Source organism: Rhipicephalus microplus, chromosome 5 (assembly GCF_043290135.1).
Source record: "Rhipicephalus microplus isolate Deutch F79 chromosome 5, USDA_Rmic, whole genome shotgun sequence".
Lineage (NCBI taxonomy): Eukaryota > Metazoa > Arthropoda > Arachnida > Ixodida > Ixodidae > Rhipicephalus > Rhipicephalus microplus.
Window position 1 is genome coordinate 41,874,036 of NC_134704.1, and position 22,727 is coordinate 41,896,762.

Consider the following 22,727-nt stretch of genomic DNA (forward strand, 5'->3'; position numbering starts at 1 on the left):
ACCTACTCTTTTTTTGAGGAAAAAACGATACCTGGGATGGTAGTATTACAAGATCTGCCCTTCTACGAACTCTGTTCTATTGGTGTTGACCTATCCTGTGAACATTTGTTTCATCGCTTTCATTGTCACAGTGCGCCGGAAAAAAACTGACCTCATTGTGTTTCTCATTTACAAGCTCCTCATTTGACCGGACCTCCAGATGCGACGGGGACATTACATCCATGGATCAGACAATGTAAATACCCCTTTCTCTGTCTCGTTTCACCATATGAACTGCTTGTGACTTTTATCTTTCACTGTGTTTAAAAACATAAGAAAATTGATTCGATGAGAAAGTTTCGCTGGTCGAACACTTCTAATACATCTAGTTTCGGTACGTTTACTTTTTTTTCTTGTCTGTAAGGGATGTTGTACACGATGATTGTGCCCAAATATTAAACACCTGGGTGGCCCCGCGGTTTGTGGTGTGACACTGTATAACTTTGCCAGACTGTGAGTCGTTCGTGAAACTGCGAGAACAGGGGGATCGTTTTTGGCAACTATAGCTTATTTTGTCAGATATGAATTTCTTTTAGAAAATTTGCCATTCTGTTACGGCAGGCTGCAGCTTTGGTCGACTAGAGATGGCGCTACGTGCAGATGGCCTCAAATCTTGGCCATGCTTATAACAAGACGATCAGGTTGAACTGTATAATTTTCTCATCAACCCTAGTTTACCTCTCCCTCCTCACCAACATGCAACGCCCCGCCGCGGTGGTCTAGTGGCTAAGGTACTCGGCTGCTGACCCGCAGGTCGCGGGTTCGGATCCCGGCTGCGGCGGCTGCATTTCCGATGGAGGCGGAAATGTTGTAGGCCCGTGTGCTCAGATTTGGGTGCACGTTAAAGAACCCCAGGTGGTCAAAATTTTCGGAGCCCTCCACTACGGCGTCTCTCATAATCATAGCGTGGTTTTGGGACGTTAAACCCGACAAATCAATCAAATCACCAACATGCAAATACCTGATGCACGTCAGCGTCTTTATCTTTCCGCGCGGACGAGCTATAATACTCCTTTTAACAAGTCAGGTGCCACGCTGGGAAGCATGGAGAGACTTGATGATCGAAGTATACGTCCGCGTGAAGAAATAGTTTGATATTCTTTCCAGCTAGAATAGATTTTTTTTCCTTTTTAAGGCAGAGTAATGAATGAATATGTTTAGTGCCTGCTGGATTCCGTGCTGAACGGTTGTGTCGACCGCGATTTCCGACGTCAGCGTAGATCTCGCCAATTGGTGCCCCGTCCTCAGACTTGTTCGAGCTTGTCCCCCATCTTTCCTATCTCGTCTTTTCTCTTTCTTCACTCGTGGGCGGCGAGTGCTCCGTCTTCCACATCTTTCTCTTGCTACTGTCCTTTTGATCCCGTTGCCCCGTACCCTTTAAGGAGCTTAGCCGTATCGCCTATACAAGGCAGACAGAAATTAGCTTCTTTTTCCTTTCCTTCATGAACCGCCATCACCACCACCTACTACTACTACTACTACTACTACTACTACTACTACTACTACTACTACTACTACTACTACTTACAAATAGTGATGCGTCACGCGGAGGCTCGTGCGTGCGCTTTCAACGACGAAAGCCCGAGCATGAGACGCGAGGTGGTAATACATTCTGCTCGCCGGTGTTCCTACACAGTTTCCTCAGCGTTGCACCTGATGTGGGAAATGGAGCATATAGTCCACCGCCGTGTACAAGATATTTTACCTAATAAACATGGGCGCTGCCATCTTGGGCTTTTAAGTCAATGTTTTCTTGTTTTTGTATATTCAGATTGGAATAAATAAAGACGTGAAACACCAAATGACGAATTCAACCGTTTTCACGCGTGTGCGTCTACCGTAATACTGTTCACTTCGTTGTTAAAAGACGCAAAACACGAAGCTTATACCAGCACAACATGGCGGCACCGAGACACCTCCGTAGAGGAGTAGTCTTTACTACGCTGACGCGGACGAAGGGTAAGTACATCGCGGAAAACGCGGTACGTCCGCACCTGCGGAGGCCGCGCCCAGCGCATCCGCGTGCTCGACGTGTCCCACACGCGCTATCAATTTGCCTCCGCGCTCCGTGGCGAGGAGGCGCCACCAGCAACCGCCGATGCTGCTGCTGTTGCTTCTGCCGTTCTTGTTGCGTCCACCCCCTTCTCTCTCTCTCAGGAGCACCGCTTTTCCTCGACGGCACGCGAACGGGCCCGGACCTTAATTTGCCTGCTTCCTGTACGTGGCTGCGTGGCGCTGTTGTTATTTTGACCATCGCTGTTCGGGCGCGACGTTCGAATCTCGCGCGTCCCGTGAAGCACGTCATCTAACTTGGCGTGACAGGAGGACAGCGCTTGCCGTGCTCGCGTGGGTAATTAACCCAGGTATGGGTAGTTATTTAGAGAAAAAAAAAAAACTAAGTTTTAACGGCACGTGTGTTGCAGAGTTTTAGTGCTCTTTTCTGGTTTTTTTTTTGAGGGATTTCGTAGACAATGTCTTCTATAGATGTCTCGGCGAGAGACGTGGGCAGCGCTTTGTCGCCAAGTCACTTGGCTTGGACTACCGCGTTTACCTGTACGTTAGCAAACTATGCTTGCGGTGCCTCATGTTGCCTGCTCTTGGCAAAATCATGGCTAGTATTCAGAATCAAATCTTGGCAAATCATCATCGCCCCGTTGTCTTCATTAAATGTCAACCGAATGAATCAGTTTAATACTGATTTTTCTTTGTAGCGTCACCGGATATGCAACTTTCGGAGACTAACCCCCGTATTCACAAACGCTCGTCGACTCGACTTTCACCCTTCACTTGACTTCACTTGAGTTGCGCACTGCGCCGCTGCTCGGCTGGAAATGACGCTGCCCTACACAAGAATAGCAGCAAATTATCACAGATATGCAGTGACTTTCGCTACCTAGATATGGCGCTTCCATCGGCTCTCTTAAGTGAAGATGGGGCGTTGAGTGAAGGGGGCGTTCTAGAATACGGGGGTAACTGCTCAGCACGCTATATTACGTTACCTTAACGACACCGAAGAAGCGTCAGAGTTCGTTCAGTAGCTTCCGGTATTCTTACGATTTGCGCAAATGCGAGTGTGTACGAGGCTTCACGAGAGTTTGTTTACATAAGATCTTCAAGCAAAGGTCGAAGCAGCGTCCGGAACGTATACGCTCACTTTCCCTCGCTTTCGGCGTGTCACTTCACCATGCCCGTGTCGGCACCGCCGCTTGACCCCTTGAGCACTCGGGTGCAGTGTCGTCACTCTCTTGCGTGTGCGTCGAGCAAAAACGACCATCCCCGCAGGGTGAGGATGAGGTCTTGAATGACGTTGTTTCTTCGTGCGCGCCTCTTGTTTTCCGTGCTGTCCTGCCTTGATAGAGCGCATCGGTGTTTTTCCTCGGCGGTCATGCGTCGTCACGCGAAAATGCCGCGCAGCTTGTGCTTTCTTCCCCGTAGGCGATTTTTATAGAAGCTCCAGGCGGGCTGTCGCCACACTCGACTTTTTTTTTTTTTTCGCGCTGTACTTTATGGTATAGCACCGAGTCTGAGGGCAGCTACGGACGCCGTCTCGTATATCGTCGCCTTCTGAAACCCGGCTAACTCGTATGGTAACTGCGCCCCCCCCCCCCCACTGATTCGTCCTTAATTAACATATTCTGACTTGCAGCTATGACGTAGTAGAAATATCCCAGTAAACTCGTGTTCACACTGAAAGTGAGCCTCGCGTTCAAGAAAAAAAAAAACAAAGCTCGTGATCACGACAACCGTTGACGAATAACTTCTTGCCATTTCATCGTGCCGCCCCGTGTAACTTCTAGTGCGTTCTCCACGCCGAAAGGAGCGACAAAGCGCTTAGCGCTTGAGGCGCGCGACAATGCCCTTAACTGCGCTCGTACTTGATCCTTGTATAAATTTTCGCGGCAATGAATATGTGAGAAAATAAACTCCGATAGTGAGGTAATTAGCCCGGAAAAGTGTTGCAGGGCCCGTTAAAGGTTTTGCGTCGCTCGTTCACTTTTCACGCGATATTTTTTAACACTCTCACTTGCTTATTTACTCGCTCACTGGCTCTGCATTTATTCACTAGAGTTTCTTCCGCGCGCTTACTCTCTTCCCTGTTCGCGTCTTCAATTATCACTCACTCACTCACTCACACACACACACACTCTCTCTCTCACACACACACTCTCTCACACACACACACACACACACACACTCACTCACTCACTCACTCACTCACTCACTCACTCGCTCGCTCGCTCGCTCGCTCGCACGCACGCACGCACACACGCACGCACGCACGCACACACGCACACACACACACAGCGCGCGCAGAGGCTGATGGCGTTTCAGAGAACGCTGCGAGCCTCGCCTACCGCTCGCGTATTTCGCCCAGCGCGAGACTATTCTTAGGCAACAGCTGCAGCCGCCGCTTTTCGGCGCAGCCAGCGATGCAGGACGGCCATGGCTGCCTCCGCTGTCGCGGCACGCGTTCCTCGAATTCCGTCTGCGCTGGGCGGTCGCCTGCCGTTCCAGGTTGGAGGACGCCATACAGGACGTGTGCACCCGACGCCCCTCTCTTGATGGGCAGTCGAGCTAGGCTGCTTCGGCAGCCTGTGTGGCACCTGTGTTCGGTATCGTGAAGACCGCTGCGTGAGCCGTCAATCATGTCGCGACAGAGCCGGGTGTCATTGCTGCCGCGCATTGAGAACGCCGAGAAAGGAACACGCGCGCGACGCTCGTCGTAAAGTTCGTGCCGACGAGGATGTGTGGAGGTCGAGGCGAACGGAGCGGACGTTTCACGTAATAAGTGAGAACGACTGGCGCCGCAGGAAGAGGCGAACGCTCTTGCCGTCAACTCTGACGACGTCTGAAATAAAGGATGGCCTACTGTTTTTTTAAGGCGGCTTTGAGTTGCTGTTACAATTTTTTCCCTTGTTATATTTTTGTTTTTACCTTAAATGCCTGCTATGAACCGGTGAAGCACCGTGGCACCTCCTCCCTTTGTGCAGAAAAAACTAGGGAAGAGAAAAAATGAGAGAGAGAGAGAGAGAGTAGAGATGCTCGAAAATAACAGCAGTGAATAAGCACGATTACGCCGATGCTTTTATTCCAGCTCTGCAAGATGGCACCGTCGACGAACGACGCGAAAATTGATGGTCGTTATTTATAGATGAAGTCCAATAAATGCCTATAGCAGCAAAAAAAAAAAACGAACCATCCAGCAAACTGGGTTGATGACCTCAGCTCGCAGAAAAAAACAAAAGAAAAAAGCGTGAGCCCGGCAGAATACAACAAAAACAGACCAGCGGTTCAAGCGTGTGGACGTTCCTTTTGCTGACAATACTGCATTTGCTCGTTTGCACCATTGAAAAAAATATTGAAAAAGCCACCTGAGTGGTTTATCTTACCTGAGGAAACAAACAAACAAACAAACAAAAAGATTTACTGGGGCAGCTATATTGCACCGTATACTTCGCATCTCTTGCGAGCGTTCGCAGCCGTGCCATCTCGCTTTGCGGGTCTGTTGGTTGAGCGGTGTTGAGCTTTGTCAGTTACTTGGCATGGCAGTGACTCGAGCAGTTGTGACCGTATGATTATTATTGCTAACGAATAGTGAGACTAAAAAAATTGCCCGCAGCTTCCCTCGGGGGAACACTGAGGAGGATGCGGAGCATATAATTGGTTAACGGGGTGTTAAAGTGCGACTTACTTGGGTCGATGGCTAAATTGGTTAACGTGGTTGTGAAATGGGGTGTTAAATTGCGACTTACTTGGGTCGATGGCTAAATTGGTTAACGTGGTTGTAGGAGGGGGTGTTAAATGAGTGAACACGTACACACGTATGCGAAAGGACGGCGCTGGTCGAAGGGACGTCGATCATTGTGTTTGTGGATTCGTTGGAATTCATTTCACCGCGACCTTGGACGTCGACGCGCCGTACAAAACAACCGACGAGCGGCAACTGAGCGAGCGAGCGCCGACCTTGAGTATATATATATACAATGCGACGGCGCATGCACTGTCAGCTGTTGAATGTTCTCGAAGCGCGACGGTGCATGCGCGTCCACTGGAGAAACAGGAGAATTGTAGATGTCGAACGCGGTGTGTAGAGGAGGGAGGGTGCACAGATGGTGGAGGAGTGAAGCGCGCGCGGTGTGTAGAGGAGGAAGGGATGCACAGATGGTGGAAGAAGGAGGAGACGGCGCGGCGGTGCATGCGCGCGCGTCAGCTGTCGAATGTTCGAGAAGCGGTGCGGACGGCGCACTACAAGGCGCGAGTATAAGATGCTTCCGCATCTAAAACTCGACACTATCGCAACGCCGCTGGGTTGTCAGCTTGTGTACTTGTGCGCGTCACCAACTGTCCACCATCAGGATCCACTCTTCCTCTTTTAGGGGCGAAGCTCCTTGTTTAGAAAAAGTTTATTTACAGCATGTACAGAACACAAAGGCTTCATACCATTCCATTAACAGGGCACATACACTTCTGGACATCCATATTTCAGGACTAACATCACTACGTTACAGTGAAGACATTTGCTCTAATATGCTCCTTATGGCGTGGCTTGGGCGTTTCTCGTAGTACGTAACCATCAGGGGCACATACCCGAAATATGTATAACATTTGACCTCCAAGGTGGTGCGGGAGAGAGATTTCTTCTGTGCGTTGTTTAACAATAAAAAATAGGGCTCAATGTACATGCCAGTGGCTGCTAATAGGGAATGAGAGACAGGAGCATTCGGCTTTTAGTCAACGCGCACGCTGCGATCCCCATTAGCAGCCATTGGCATGTATATTGAGCACTATCTGACAGGAAAAGGTTGCTACGTTATACTCGCTGGGCGTAACCTCCTTAGTTTTAGAAAGGTTTAGCGAGCGTTGAGCCGCAGGGCCATGAATACAATGAACTAGTATATACCATGAATGAATTCGAGGTGGTTAAAGGAGGGAAGCAGATACGAAGCGCGAGCCGTAAAAAAGTGTGCGTGTGCCACCTCTCGTTTAGTCTTTGGAATGTCCACTGAATGACGGTGCTTCTATATGGGGAATATATGATAAAAAGATGCGAGATGGTGGGACTTGGAGTGTTGAATAGATGGACGAACGGACACACAGACAAATGCATGGATGGACGCATGAACAGAGGCAGGGGCGGATGCATGAATGAACGTGGGGACGGGCGCACGAACAGACGCACGGACGGTCACACAGACGGACGCATGGACGGACGAATGCTTCGCCCCACTCTCCATCATTCACTCTGTGGATATGCTGCCATTTTTTTTTATCGCGAGGAACCCTTTTTTGGGAGATGAATAGTGGGCCACAGAGAGGACCAGTTGCTCGAGCAGACCTCACGGCGTATTCTGCAATTGCGGAAGTACATACTATTTCGAAAGTAAAAAAAAAAAAACAGTCGTTCGACTAGATCTTACTTGTTTGTCCTATACTCGCCGATTATATGACTTTCCTTAAATAGGCACGTGAACTCTCCTTGGAGACCATTATACTTTCGCCGTGGAGGCATGGGAATCAAAAGATAACCCATTTGTTTAAAGAGGGGCACGTACATGGAAAGTCAGGACTGAGCAATAAGAGGTCTGTTTTTATACCACAGCGTGAGGGGTGGCGCCAGACATTCAAGGAACTTGACTTTAGTGTCACATAGACATAACGGTGATAACTAAGCAAGCACACTGACGGGTAAAATGCAAATTAATGTACGTGCGAGATATACGAAGTGTCGATTAACTATGGGGTGGAGGTCGTTGGCACACCTCGCTCCGGAGGCGTCGCCTGTTGGACGTCACTTCAACGCGACGGCTACCGCGTACATGCTATTTTGCGAATGCACGTGATTAGGTGGCAAACCAGGTCTCCCTCTCTACTTTCGCAGGCACGTATTTTAGGGTGTCCCGCGCCGCCTTGGCGGCTTTCAGAACCAACGATGCCGTCGGCCCCCTGCAGGGTCGGGAACCTCGATGACGGCACGTCTCGTGTCACGCTTACCGAACCGATACCCTCTGTCGAGCGAGCCGTCGAGAGACGCGCTGTCCCGGCTCGAGGCATTGTTTTGGAGCGTGTCACCTGTCCGTGTCGCTCACACCCGGCTGGCTCGTCCTTATATATATATATATACACCTCCTTCCGCCCTCGCCTATTTCGAGGCACGTTTCGTTGCTGGTGCGACTGCCGATAGGATCCAGTGCCGTATATGTATCTCTCTCTGCCGTCGTGATTCGCGTCTGCGGAGCTTCCTTTCTGGAGACTGAGTCACTTCCTTCGGCTGCCCGCTTTTTTTTTGTTTCTTTCTTTCCACGGGAGTGATGTTGTTACGACATCCGCGGTACCCCACGCAACGTAGCATGCAAACGCCGTTCCTTCGATCGAAAACGGCGAACGCGCTGTTTTGATTTTCTTTCGAGCACTGCTGTGCTTCTTGGTTGCCATCAAGTGTGTCGCATTCACACCAAGGCCCATTCTTTGCAGTTATTATTAATTAACCCTGGTAGATATATTAATTATTGTAGGTCGAATGTTCGCCTAATAGTAATCAGAGAGAGAGAGAGAGAGAGAGAGAGAGAGAGAGAGAGGAATGTGGGCTTTTCGCACTAAATTGCGCAAAGCTTGGTACAGCAAAGCCGTTTGATCCTCAGTTCGTCGTGCTGCATGCAGCGCGGGAATCATAACACTGGCGGTGATTGGATTCAGCGTTCTCGGCTGAAGTAGCGAGCGGATTCGGGAATCCGTGCAAAGCTTGCCACTCTGAATGTGCATAGGTGTCCACGAGCCATGGTGTAAGAAACTTTCGCGGTTGTTAAGGGGGGCGGCTGCTGCTCTTCAGCTTGGTCATTTTTAGCACGGGCGGCGCTCAGCTGTGGTGGTTGCTATGGCAACGCCGCAGCAGGGTCTTTCGTCTTATTGCCACTTTTAGCAGCAGAAACAGGTTCGCTACCCTACTAGCTAGAGGAGGGTATGGAGGAAAAAAATGGAGAGTGCAAATCTAGATTATTAACTATAGCATGGCACTGCGAATCCGCATTTGGGCAGTTGTTTTGACGCCACAGAATCCTGCATTGTCCACCTCCTAACCGTATAAAAATTCACTTGGTTAACCTCCCCGCTTTTCCTCGTAATTTCTCTCTCGCTATCTATCTATCTATCTATCTATCTATCTATCTATCTATCTATCTATCTATCTATCTATCTATCTATCTATCTATCTATCTATCTATCTATCTATCTATCTATCTATCTATCTATCTATCTATCTATCTATCTATCTATCTATCTATCTATCTATCTATCTATCTATCTATCTATCTATCTATCTATCTATCTATCTATCTATCTATCTATCTATCTATCTATCTATCTATCTATCTATCTATCTATCTATCTATCTATCTATCTATCTATCTATCTATCTATCTATCTATCTATCTATCTATCTATCTATCTATCTATCTATCTATCTATCTATCTATCTATCTATCTATCTATCTATCTATCTATCTATCTATCTATCTATCTAATATAAAACGTTTTTGGTAGAAGGGGAATGATGGACTGTTTTTATTATATGATGAAGTTATATGCGAGGTACCACGGAATTCCTGCTCGTGGTACCTCTCTCCCCTTTAAAAGAAAGATGGTTGAGGCCCAGTGGCAGCGGGGATCGAACCGAATACGTTGCGCATTGTAGGCGGACGCTCTGCCATGCAAATTACCCTACGCTGCTGACCTGCCTCTATTTTTCTCTCCTTCTCTCTCTCTCTGTTCGTGTGTCGAACTGCTTTCAGCAAGGCCGGACAGATAGAGCCGCAGAAAACTTCCCAATTATGCACGTCACGCAAATATAAACAAGAACAATGAAAGAGAGAGAGAGAAAAAAAAATAAAAGCGTTTGTGGACTTTCGCGCTGTTCCACTCACTCCTCGTGTCGTTTCGCAGGCCACGTCGAGGCGGCGGTTGGCGCCGCGGACCGTTACGAGCCCTAGTCGTGGCCGCAGCATATAACTGAGCGGTGACACGGTCGGGATTTCTCGCTAACGGCGCCTTTGTCGGAGGGCGGGAGGGGGCGGGTATAGCGGGAAAAGCAATTCGCTGAGCGACGCCGTGGCGCCGCCGCTGTGCGAGCGATCGCATACCAATGCGGGGATATAGTTGCTGTCGTTCGCTGGTCTACTTTGGAAGGTCGACGTTCCGGTTTCCGCACATCAAGGCAATAAATAAATAAATAAATAAATAAATAAATAAATAAATAAATAAATAAATAAATAAATAAATAAATAACAAACCTTTTGCGCTGACGAATTTATTCATCGTTGTGCTGCCAAGGTGAAAGCGATTAAAAACCTGAGTGACTGCGAGGTGATGGCGAGGTGATGCCACGCCAATGTGTCTCGTGAGTATTTGGCTCGCAGTCACGAACAAATTCACACAGATGTATGGTAGCTGAGTGTGCTAATAACAAAGGAAATGTAGTTTATTCCTGGCTCATCGCTGATTAAGTGAAATTCCAGGGGAGGGGGGAGAGTGAGGATGGCACCAATTGGAAGCCCCACGTTTGGGGCAGATGAGATTATCCATGTTCCCGCTGCGTTAGAAGACTTTTCATGCGTGTGTGCGTGGAAGATTTTGGGCGTCCCCACGTTACCACGTTAACATATAATATTGTGAGGGATCTGATAATTTCCTCGCTTTTGCGAACTTTCCAATTGAACGAAATAGTTCGAGTGCGCTCATCAATCACTTCGTTAAATTGAGTTGCAATGCTCTGGCTTTGTATATATATATATATATATATATATATATATATATATATATATATATATATATATATATATATATATATATATATATATATATATATATATATATATATATATATATATATATATATATATATATATATATATGACGTTTCGGTAGGAGCCTGACCCTAACGTGTGAGCGCTGCTGATGCAGGGGTCAGTGTGTTCGCGTGCAGCCGCTACAGGCACAATACTTCAGAATTACGTATGCGGGATGTATGGCGAGTTACTATAGGTATACAGCCGCGCTCCTGTAATGATCGCCACGGAGACATGAGAACGGGCACAAAAACCGCTCGACGCAAACGACAAGCTGAGCATACACACTGCGGTTCAAGGCACGGAGACGTCCGCGTGGGGTCGCGACATGCGCGACCGGGCTGTGCTCCCGCTTCTGGTCTGACCGAGGAAAACTACATGCGGTGCCTTCTCGCCGCTGTTCAAACATCGGAAGGGCACTTCCGCCGCGCGGCGAAGTCGGCAGTGCAGCGAGGTGAAGCTTGTATACGAGGCTTTCCAAACACAACTGTAACCACGGACACGATTCGTTTTTTTTTCTGTAGTTATTTGTTGTATTCTCTCTGCTCTCTTTATTTTGTTTGCTTTCGTGACTTTGCGTGCACTGACTGCGTGTACCCTAGAAATGTCAGAGAGTCCGAGTATAGGCTGGGCTGTTCCGACCTTTCCAACCAAAGCTTCGTGAGCCGGCCATAATAGTGGGTTTTATACCCCTGTCACACGGCCACCACTAAACTCCGTTGAACACCGTCAACGTAAATCTCCCCTAGGTGGTTCGACGGAGAAGGAGTTGTGGCAGTGCCACACGGTAATGAAAAGGTTGTAACAGTTGGCGCGAGGGGGCTCAGCTGGTGCTGTTTGATTCTCGGAAAAGTATTCTAATTTCATCTCTATTGATTTTTTTGTGAATCCTCGTTCTGGGGTTTTTACAAAAAAAAACACTATTAAGAAGGTAAGAGGCTAACAAACCATAAAAATATTTTCAAATAAAAACGAATTCGCTAAATGTAGCGATGCTGCTAGTGACGCTGGCCACATTGTGCTTTTAGTTGTTTTGTTGCCTGTGTTTATGTTTGTGTACAAAAGTTCTTTTGCTTCCTTGCCTCGTGAGCGCACATTTTGTGTTCTTCAGCCATGAGTGACACAGCGACGACCACAACCACACGCATGGACGAAATATTTTTCAATTGCGCCGGCCGGCCCGACTCGCAAGTCGCGAGGCACCACGTGCGAGGCATGGAGTGTAGAGCATCGGTGTTGAGAGTAAGTGAACTCTGGCGGGCGTAAATATATGTAAACAAACACGCGTTGTGAATGAGTACTACGACAAAAGAAAGTTTAAGGTTGCCAAAATGTATTATTCTTTTACTGCGGCCACCTAGTGCTCGAAATTTTTCTCTGACCTCTAGACTGCTGGGGTCGAGAGTACCTCGTTTCGCTGCGAAGGGAGATCGTTGAATGTCCTTTGCGAAACGCTCCGTTTACCTTCGTTTGGGTAAGGGTGGCCGTGTGACACGGACCGCATCTTCGTTGTCGTAAGGACGAGGGAGTTGAACGGTCTTCGCGGGTGCCCGTGTGACACGGGTATTACTCGAGTGAGAGTGCCGCTTCTATAATAAAACAAAATAAACTAATTATTTTGTCAAAGTTCATGTACAGTTAATGAATGCATCACTAATTAGTTGACTTACTTGTTTTTACAGTCGCATCCTATCAAGAGCAATGTCCCTCGCTATACCCGGGAATAGGCACGTGTAAGATACAAGCTGTCTTGCCGTATAGCCCACTAAACAGGCAGCTTTGTAGGTAAATACTATATATATATGCAGGTTATTTCACTGTCCGAACAGGATAGTGGCAGGGCGGAATGTTTTATTCTTGCTGTGTTCGTGTACCTGCAAATAGACGCTTTCTTATCCGCTTATTGTTTGGTGCGGTCAGTTTTTTTTTTCATATTGCCACAGCTCGACCATCGCAGAAGACGCGTACCACAATTCGCGTTCGTAAAAGCCGTCAAGCAAGTAGCAAGAAAGCCGCGCCATGGAACGCCGTCCTGCACGCGCCACGATGCTACGCCATGGGACTGGCACGAGACTCGAGGGGCAGAAGAGGAGACCGACGAAGTTAGAGTCAGGGGCGCAGACATTTTGGCTGACCATTTTTAGCTTCAAGTTTACGGGCACAAGTTCGCCCTGAATGAAGAGTTTATATAGTACCAGGTGCTATATTTATTCGTAACAATCTGGTGGAGGTGCTGGGTACTGCGAGGAAAGGTCGGTGGCATAACGGGAGCTTGTGCAAAGCTCGGGCGTCTCATGTCTTGCCGTACGACTTGCGCGTATGACAGCTGTGGCTGAGGTTCCGGTTGCGTGTAGTGTGGCACCTGAGGCTGCGGTTGAATAATTGCTTGCCGCACTTCTTCACGCACAACGTCCGCGATTGAGGGCATCGCTGAAGGACTTTGAGGAAGTTGCAGTTTCTGGAGCTCCTCCTTAACAATAGCCCTCACCATTTCCCGGAGGACGTCAACGTTGGTGGGGAAGGTTGTTGACTCCACCCTGACTGAAGAGACGCTGAAGTCTCTGTTGTACAGTCGCGCACGTTGTTGTAGCGTCCTTTCCATGGTCGTTGCCTCGGACCGGAACTCCGCCACAGTTCGCGGTGGATTACGCACCAGGCCTGCAAAAATTTCTTCCTTTACTCCGCGCATTAGGTGCCGCAACTTCTTCTCCTCGGCCATGTTTTGGTCGGCTCGGCGGAAGAGCCGTGACATGTCTTCTATGTACATGGCCACGCTCTCGTTATTCCGCTGGTTCCTCGCCTGAAGAGCAGCCTCTGCCTTCTCTTTGCGGTCCGTGTTCGGATAGGTTGCGATTAGCTCTCGTCGGAAGTCGTCCCATGACAGCATGCACGCTTCGTGGTTCTCAAACCACGTACGTGCCGAATCTTGCAGGGCGACGTAAACGTAACGAAGCTTTCGGGCTTCGTCCCAACCATTCAAACGTGCAACGCGCTCGAAGCCTTCAAGCCAGTCCTCGGCGTCTTCAAAGGTCTCACCGTGGAAGACCTCTGGTGTACGTGGCGAATCCACGATGAGGTGAGATGGAGATGGCATCGACTGGGTGGCCATCGTAGTGACGCTTGTGCTTGAGGTCTCGACAGGTCTTGATGAGTCAATTAGGGGGCCAAACTCGGGCTGCTCCCCACGTAGTCGGCGACTCGTGCGTTGGTGCACAGGTGTCAATTCTGCTGGCTCCAATCTTCTGGGATCTGGGCTTCTCCTTGCCTGTGGTGGGCTTGGAATCATACCCAGCACGTCCACCAGATTGTTACGAATAAATATAGCACCTGGTACTATATAAACTCTTCATTCAGGGCGAACTTGTGCCCGTAAACTTGAAGCTAAAAATGGTCAGCCAAAATGTCTGCGCCCCTGACTCTAACTTCGTCGGTCTCCTCTTCTGCCCCTCGAGTCTCGTGCCAGTCCCATGGCGTAGCATCGTGGCGCGTGCAGGACGGCGTTCCATGGCGCGGCTTTCTTGCTACTTGCTTGACGGCTTTTACGAACGCGAATTGTGGTACGCGTCTTCTGCGATGGTCGAGCTGTGGCAATATGTTCAAACATAAAAAAGTGAAAAAAAAAACCCGTTTAGTTTTCTTCTCTGATTTCTCGTCGATGTGAGGCTGCGTCACGTCGCACTGACGTGTTCCAAATACTCGCACTACGCGTGCTTGATGCCATAAATCTTCGTAGCTGTCAATGTAGACTGCCCATAGAAAGCTGGACAGAATCGAGACACACCCAATGTTAGCTTAATGATGTCAAGTACTGGCTTATGTGGCGGCTAACGTATAGGTCATCCGCTGTTGTAACAGCAGCATTGTGTCAATTTTATATTTATCAATGGTAGATTTCGCGATCACGTCGACAAGAGCAACGCGAGTTTGATCTTCGTAACGGACTCTGACAAGCTTGGATGAAACTGAAGTTTAACACCAGGTCGAGCTGCAGTGTTGACCTTCATAGCAGCCTCTTTAATTGCGCTAACGAGCCTGCACGGAGACGAAGGAACATATACTGGGCGAGTCCAGATCGGCATGTGAATGTTTAATCAATCGCTTTTTTTCAGCTGTGAACTTTCGTGGACCCTAAAAAGAATACTATATACTCACCTCTATATCTCGCCATCGTCATCCATTAATGTTTCTTTCCCCTTTCTCCTCCCCCAGTGTAGAGTAGCAGGCTAGAGCGAGCTATCGCTCAGACCGACTTCCCTGCTTTTATGTAAATAAACCTATCTCTCTCATTCTTTCGTTGACCCTTGTGGACCGGTGCAAATACTTGAGAGGCCCCTTGCAGCGAGAGAAAGAATGATGTGTTTTGTATGTGTGTGTGTGTGTGGAGGAGTGTGGGGTGACACCAGTGGGAGCTATGGGGGGGGGGGGGGGGTCTGGAGCGTATTTAAAGTTGCCACTGCCCCCATTTCGACCCTCTCCCCCCAAGAACAAGCATAGTCAAAATACAACACATATGTTCCCAGCCTCCCTACTTCCTAATTTCCTGAAGGAACCCACTTATGTGTCCCCGCCTGCTCCCCCCGTAAAGAAATCCTGACGCCACCTCAGAAGGGGGGAGAGGGAGTTCGCACTATAGCTTGCACCATGAAGTATGTGGATTTTATTTAAATGCGTATTGTGGACGTCCCATTTGAGAACCACTGCTTTAACGATTGAAAGATGACATAAAAACAGAGAACTAGAAGGGACAAACTTTTTTACGACGAATGTCGACTAACTAGCCCTTACTTGGTACTCAACTTCACTCGTTTCGTTTCTTTAGATTTTTTTTTATTTTCATCTCTATGCTTTGAACGCAAGCGTCACTTCCCGGAGCGCACGCAATCGAGTTCCGGGCAACCTTGAAGGGCGCTGATCTGCATACGGAGAACAATGGAGATCTCCTCCGAGGTCGCTCCTCCTTTTCTGTCAGCCAGCGTGGCGTGACTTCACGCCCGCAGTATTCATCCACGACCGAGAAGTATCGCGCTTAGTGCGTATAGTACGCCTATAGTCTTGCATCGACAAGCATCCGGGAAATCGCTTTGCTCGCCCGCGTGCTCTGTTACGGCGCTAACGACGCGCGTAAAAAAAATATCTTAAAGAAACTTAACAAAATGAAGAGAACACGGTGCGGCGGCGTCGCTTCATTGCTCCCAGCGACGCGCCCTCGCGGCGTTAAAGTGCAAAATAAAGCACCCAGCTATGGCACGACGCAACCTTGCTTCAGTGCCGTAGCTGTACGACCTCGTCAGATGATGGCCGTGACAAGGGAGTCCCGAGAAGAAGATTGGCGCTTGAATAGTAATGGCGCGCATATCGGATGAAGGAAGAAGTGCAGCCTGTCGTTGGAAAGAGGGCGGCTTGTTTCGTAATGGACACCGGTCGCGACGCCAGCTTGGCTGTCATTTGTAGAGAAGCTTTCAGCCATTCTTGGGTTCAGAAAGAGGGACGCTTTGATTGACGTTTTTCGCGTATTCGTAACGAATTTTCAGCAGCGCTTTTAATTTTTGCGAGCACCTCTCGTTTTTCGTCTTTTGAAACTGACTTCAAAATGTTGACGTGCACTACAAAACAGGCAGACAGAATAGGCTGATAAGGAGAGCGCTGTTTGTTTTTTATAGTGCGCTTCAACAAAATTTTTCAATTATGAACGTAATCCAACTGGCCTTACTTGCCATCTTGCTGCAATAATTTATACTTTAACTATACGTAACTAACTCTAGTAGCCCGTAAGGTTAGGTACTTAAAGGGACCCTGAAACACAACTTTTTGTCAAAATTTGTGTTATGTGGGTTTATCTTGAAAATAAACTCATGTTTACTTATGAGGAACGCACAAAAACTGGGCACAAAAAAAAAACGAAGGGGACACCGCTGCAATTGCAACTAGTTTATTTATCAGAAAAACGTTGTTAATATACAACATGATAGTGTACGACGTGTTACAATAACGTTAAAGTTACAGCATATTATTCCAAAAAGTAACTTTCGCAATCTTTAGACTAACCGATATTTGGCTAATGCCATCATCTTTTTTCATTAGTGATGTGGAATGGTTTGATAACTTCCGCCCAGTGACTGGAAAGTATTGTGGAGCACCGTAATGCTCACTCTCACATTAGACGGCATTGCTTCTATTGTGGCTGCACTGGGATCAGGTTACCGGGGGGAGTCATCGAGGCATTCCGCATCGCTAATAGAAAAAGATGATGGCATTAGCCAAGTATCGGTTAGTGTAAGCGATTGCGAAAGTTACTTTTTGGAATAATATGCTGCAACTTGAACGTTATTGTAACACGTCGTACACTATCATGTTGAATATTAACAACATTTTTTTTGCGAACATAAACTAGTTGTGAGTACAGCGGTGTCCCTTTCGTTCCTTTTGTGCCTGGTCTCCGTGCACGCGCCGGTTCATAATTAAACATGAACTATATATCACCAACTCGCCCAACTTTCAACGTTACTGAACATGGCGAAATGTTAGTGCATCCGATCAAGTTAACTTATAATTAAATATTTTTATAAGCACCCCAGTTGCTTGAGAGTCCGGCTACACTGGTGCACTCGCGAGTCGTGACGTAACAAGCAGCTAGTGCGTAAGCGTCTGCGTTCCGGCGAATGATATTGCGCTGCGCGTAAGATCAAGATAATTTAGCTTTCTTCAGCTGGGCAGTGAAATTGAACGATTTTGCGGTGACTTAAACTTGGGCAGAGGAAAATGGCTCCTCTTTGCCCAGCACATGACGTCACACGCCTCATGGTAAAATGACGGTCGGCGGTGGTGGGGCGCGGTTTACAGCCGGCCACTTGCGTGGCTTGTTTTTCACTGAAATATTCGTTTAGGGCCCATTTTTCTAATCTGTATGAGCATAGTAGACCTTCTACTATTATCTTTCGTTGAAAACCACGATTCGTTGGCTCTCCGTATCATGGCCACTTTAAAGGGCCCCTAAACCACTCCCAGTTCATAGACGAGAGGGGTGGGTTTTTGTCTCACAGTCTAAGAAAAAGTCGATTATTTGGGGAGTGCTTCTGCTAATTGATTGATGATATGGGGGGTTTAACGTCCCAAAACCACCATATGATTATGAGAGACGCCGTAGTGGAGGACTCCGGAAATTTCGACCACCTGGGGTTCTTTAACGGGCACCCAAATCTGAGCACACGGGCCTACAACATTTCCGCCTCCATCGGAAATGCAGCCGCCGCAGCCGGGATTTGATCCCGCGACCTGCGGGTCAGCAGCCGAGTACCTTAGCCACTAGACCACCGCGGCGGGGGCGCTTCTGCTAGGCAACAATAATCGTCATACACTTCGCGTACTTTCTTCGCGTTATCACTATGGTTCCGGTAGTTCGCGGTCACGAACGTCGCGCGCGTTATCTGTATGACATTCTCGACAGGAAAGTGGCCAGCGCCGGGTTTTCACGAAAGAAGACTCGAGCAAATCAAAAGTACTCCCCAAAAACACCATTATTTTTTAGAGTGCGCCTTCACTACCTTTTCTACAGGCGATGATATTTCCTTCTTGCCCTTTGCTTCTTTAAAAAACGCTTGGACAATGTCAGCACCAAGCCTACCAGGAATTCTCGCCTTTAGGTTACCACGCTGTTATCTCTGCTTGCACTTTCGAAATCGCACAAAACGAAAAGAGAGAACTTACAGCTAATATCCTTCGTATCAAAATTCGGATCAGAAATCGAGAGGTTATTTCGTCATGACGTTACGTGCTGCTGACTGATTGATTTGTGGGGTTTAACGTCTCAAAACCACCATATGATTATGATAGACGCCCTAGTGGAGGGCTCCGGAAATTTCGACCACCTGGGGTTCTTTAACGTGCACCCAAATCTGAGTACACGGGCCTACAACATTTCCGCCTCCATCGGAAATGCAGCCGCCACAGCCGGGATTTGAATCCGCGACCTGCGGGTCAGCAGCTGAGTACCCTAGCCACTAGTACGTGCTGCTGACGTCACGAATAGTATACCGCAATGGCGATACGCTACAGGACAGATAAGGCGCTCGTTTTTTTGTAGTGTACAGGCTGTTTCCAAGTAGCCCGCGTTAATATTCCGTACAGTTGTACGGAAATAGTGCGCAAGGACTTGAAGCTATTGTTGCGTCAGTCTGTAATAGCGCGGTGTTGTCGCGACAATGGTGTGCTCCTCTTCGACACACCATTTCCTTGCGGCGGTGGCAGATTAAAAAAAAAAAAAAAACGACACTGTGATGTAAATGGCACCCGCGCTCTTAGTCGTCGTCGCGAGGCGGGCTAATTCGGCTGCGCGTGCACAGTGCTCTGAGGCCGACGAAAACACTCGCGAAGCGGTTACGATCATATAGACGGGTAAACACTGCCGGCCGATAATATATACTCACCCGTTACGCCAATCTCGGTTTCCTCGCTTTCTCTTTGTCGTCTCGCTACTTACACCGAGAAAACGCGTGACAGGTCTGTCGCTCATAGCGGCCAAAGCGAGCAAGAGGGATATATCCCCGAAGAACTTGTATATCTATCTTCCGTCCTCTCTACGTGTTAGGACGCGAAGAGGGTGCTGGGAGGTGCGCCCTAAGCGTAGCCGTTTCGTGGCTGTATAGAATTGCGACTGTTCGCGCGCATTTCCGAGGAGGCCTCCTTCCCAATGCATTGTCTTAATAGGTGCATCTTGCCGTTCACTTGCGCGGCCGAAGCGCGCGGGGAGCGTCCCTTCCGGTGAATTTCCGCAAACGTCCGGTAGATGTCCGCCGCGCTCATTATTGGCGATTGGGCTCGGGATTCCCTGTCGAGCACCGTGTCGCCGCAGAGTGCCGTTAGGCGGCATGTTACGTATACGTCGTCCGCGCTCCGTTCTCATGGTGCGAATGGCTCGTTCCGAAACCTTGTATATCCACTCAAAGATGGCCGCGACGGGGAGCTATTTGGTTGGCGAGTTTGGTCCGGCAGAGGCCGACCGTCAGATGGACGTACTGAGTGCGCGCTTGCGTGGGTCTGAGCAGCCCGGATGATGAAGAGATAAACGTGTAAGCGCAATGTTTAGGGAAGGTATACCTTTGCCTAATGACCGTGCATTCCGGCTACGAGTCACTGGTGTAGCCAAGGTGCGTGTACCCTATGGGTAAAGCTGACGCTGTCGACGTCATTGTGGCTGATTGTACAATTAGTGGCAGCCTTTATGATTCGTGTATATTGGGAGACAATGGTCCTTTCTTCGCTCGCCGCAGTTACAGGAATGGTCCTAACCGTCTAGAGTTCCTCAGTGCTGTCTAAGAATCGGGGATCGACCTGCAATATATAGATATATTATATTGCGTATTATCTCTACCAGCTTCAATGACTCGCTTCTCCGACGCAAGTTGTGGTTTATGTGTGCCCTTTTTACGCGCATTTGAGTTGCCATTGTCTTCCGTTTTCCTCGCACTATATGCAAGTTGCGAAAAAAATTCTCTCTCTCTCTCTCTCTCTCTCTCTCTCTCTCTATATATATATATATATATATATATATATATATATATATATATATAATGTTCAATGTAGGATGTCAGATATACCGCACATTACAATGATTCGCAAGGATCGTCTGGTTTGGACCTCGTATAAAGGAAGACGCTTGTTTACAAAACTACTGACGCCCTATAGGTCACAGTATGTGTATGCATAGCTAAAAGAGCTCACACACTAAACGAACAACAGCAACAAACTCGCTCTAGACTGTGTCTGGGAGTTATATACGAACTCGTAATTTTTCTATAACGACTCTCTTTTGTCTCTCGTCGTTTTATTTTTCTTTATTTTTTTCTCTCACTGCAACGCTGCCATCGCACTACAGTCGACGGAAGCGTTTAGGCTATAGCTTCACTGTGCGACGTTATAGACGCGGTCGATTTGAGCGACCCTTATCTCTGGCACTGCTGCACTGGCGGTAGGCCGGCGCGTATATTGTAGCGAAAACGTCGGGGTTGTTCAAGTTAGGCGCATCGGACGACCAGGGAGACGAATAAGTGTGGTTGAAACTCCGCGGAGGCAATCGATGAGAAGTCAACACGATGAATTCGGGGAGCACTCATTGGGGGTTTATTTAGCTAACACAACTTCAAGTTACAAAATGCACTGGGTTACAAAGACAAAACATAGAAAATGGTGGCATGCCCCGCACCTCCACCACTTTGTAGCGAAACGTCGGGGTTGTTCAAGTTAGGCGCCTCGGACGACCAGGGAGACGAATAAGTGTGGTTGAAACTCCGCGGAGGCAATCGATGAGAAGTCAACACGATGAATTCGGGGAGCACTCATTGGGGGTTTATTTAGCTAACACAACTTCAAGTTACAAAATGCACTGGGTTACAAAGACAAAACATAGAAAATGGTGGCATACCCCTCGGCCCGCATAGCTGGTCTCCGGTGGTGAGATCCGCCGTTGACCCCGACTCCGCTCCGCTCACTTTTCAAGTTCAAACATCCTCTTTTAAACCCTTGGTCGAACAAAGAGTCTTCACAAAAACCAATCACATGTTCGGACTCGCAGCATCTCAACCAATCACAGAAACACTTTCGTAAAAGGCACTACATTTGTAAAAACCTCCTTACCAAAATGAAACACGCAAAGGGAAAGGTCCTCCGCACGTGACACTCTCTCCCATACCAGGCCGTGCTGCCTCCTTCGGCCGACTACCGTCAGCGGCCGTTCCCACGCTCGGGCCCCGTAAGTTCTTTCATTAACTGTTGCTTTCTAGAAGCGTCCTTAAGAGCAATGGGTACACCATTGCTTACCAGGTGCACATGCGACAGCGAGGCGCCCCGACATCCTAACAAGAGCGCGGGGGAATATGGTCGTTTACCGGCCGCCACTAAGTCTCGGTCAGGCTAAGTGGTCGCGTCCCCATGTCATTCTCAATGACACGCGTGCCGGTTAACAATGGCTTAGACTCCGACGGTGGCGCCGGACCTGCCTCTCGCTAGACGCTTTTCCTAGCAAGCTTTCCCCTTCTAATCCCGAACGGGGCGACCTTGACTGCTCGGTTTGTGAGCCGTAAAATGCAGCGTGTAGGCGCCTGTCCCAGGCTGGAAAACACGATTTATCCCACATTCCATTAAAGTCGAAAGCCGAAGCTCTGTAATGGCCAGAGAAACAAACACAAAGGTAGAAGAGTACAAAGAAAGACTTAAAAAAGAAGCAGGAGTTGGTTTTGCACAAATTTCCTGAGAAGATACTGGAGCTGGAAACCTTGCTCTCGCGACAATATTTAGGGTTCTGCGTGCAGTGCGAGAGCCGGTGCTCGCATTGATCGGGGCAAAGCGTCTGCGCAGACGTTCTTCGGACGTTCCTAATTATCCGATAAATGCGATTAGTCACCCCAACGCCACCTTCTCTCGTCCCTTCCTTTACGGGCGGCGGCGATGATGGGGCCGCTCGTTAGTGTCTCTTCTTACTATATAGATTTTTTTCCCCTTTTGCGTCAACCATCAGCGCGGTCGCTGCAAAAGATGCACTCGGTCTGGCGTTTGTATGCGTGCCCTTCGGCGGCCGGCTTCCGTTGGTGGCCCTTCTCTTGCCCAGCTTTCGGAAGCATATTTTGTTTTCTTTGCCGCGTTTGTGTGATAGTCGTATACGCAGATATTTACACCAAACGTTCTAAGCAGATGGGAGTGCGAAAAAGGCACTGTATGTAGGCATGCGCATGTAATAAATGCTTGCAGCTGTCACAGAACGAGCGCTAAAAAAGAGCGCGCCGCCAATTCCTTGCGACAACGGGCGGCAGAAACGCCGCGAGGTAAAAAGAAAAAAAAAGAAAGCAAACATCCAGGGCT

General features: G+C 48.4%; 1 protein-coding gene across 13 annotated transcripts in view; it reads left to right on the forward strand.

Annotated features, from left to right (window-relative positions):
- PMCA (plasma membrane calcium-transporting ATPase 3) overlaps window positions 1-22,727 on the forward strand; it is a 348,951-nt gene that overhangs the window by 59,560 nt on the left and 266,664 nt on the right. For 12 of the 13 annotated variants that reach the window (XM_075895298.1, XM_075895299.1, XM_075895300.1 and 9 more), the window contains exon 2: window positions 176-235. The exons of the other annotated variant lie outside the window; for it this stretch is intronic. The gene's annotated coding sequence lies outside the window, so the exon portion shown is untranslated. The remainder of the gene's footprint in view (window positions 1-175; window positions 236-22,727) is intronic. 13 annotated transcript variants of the gene reach the window in all.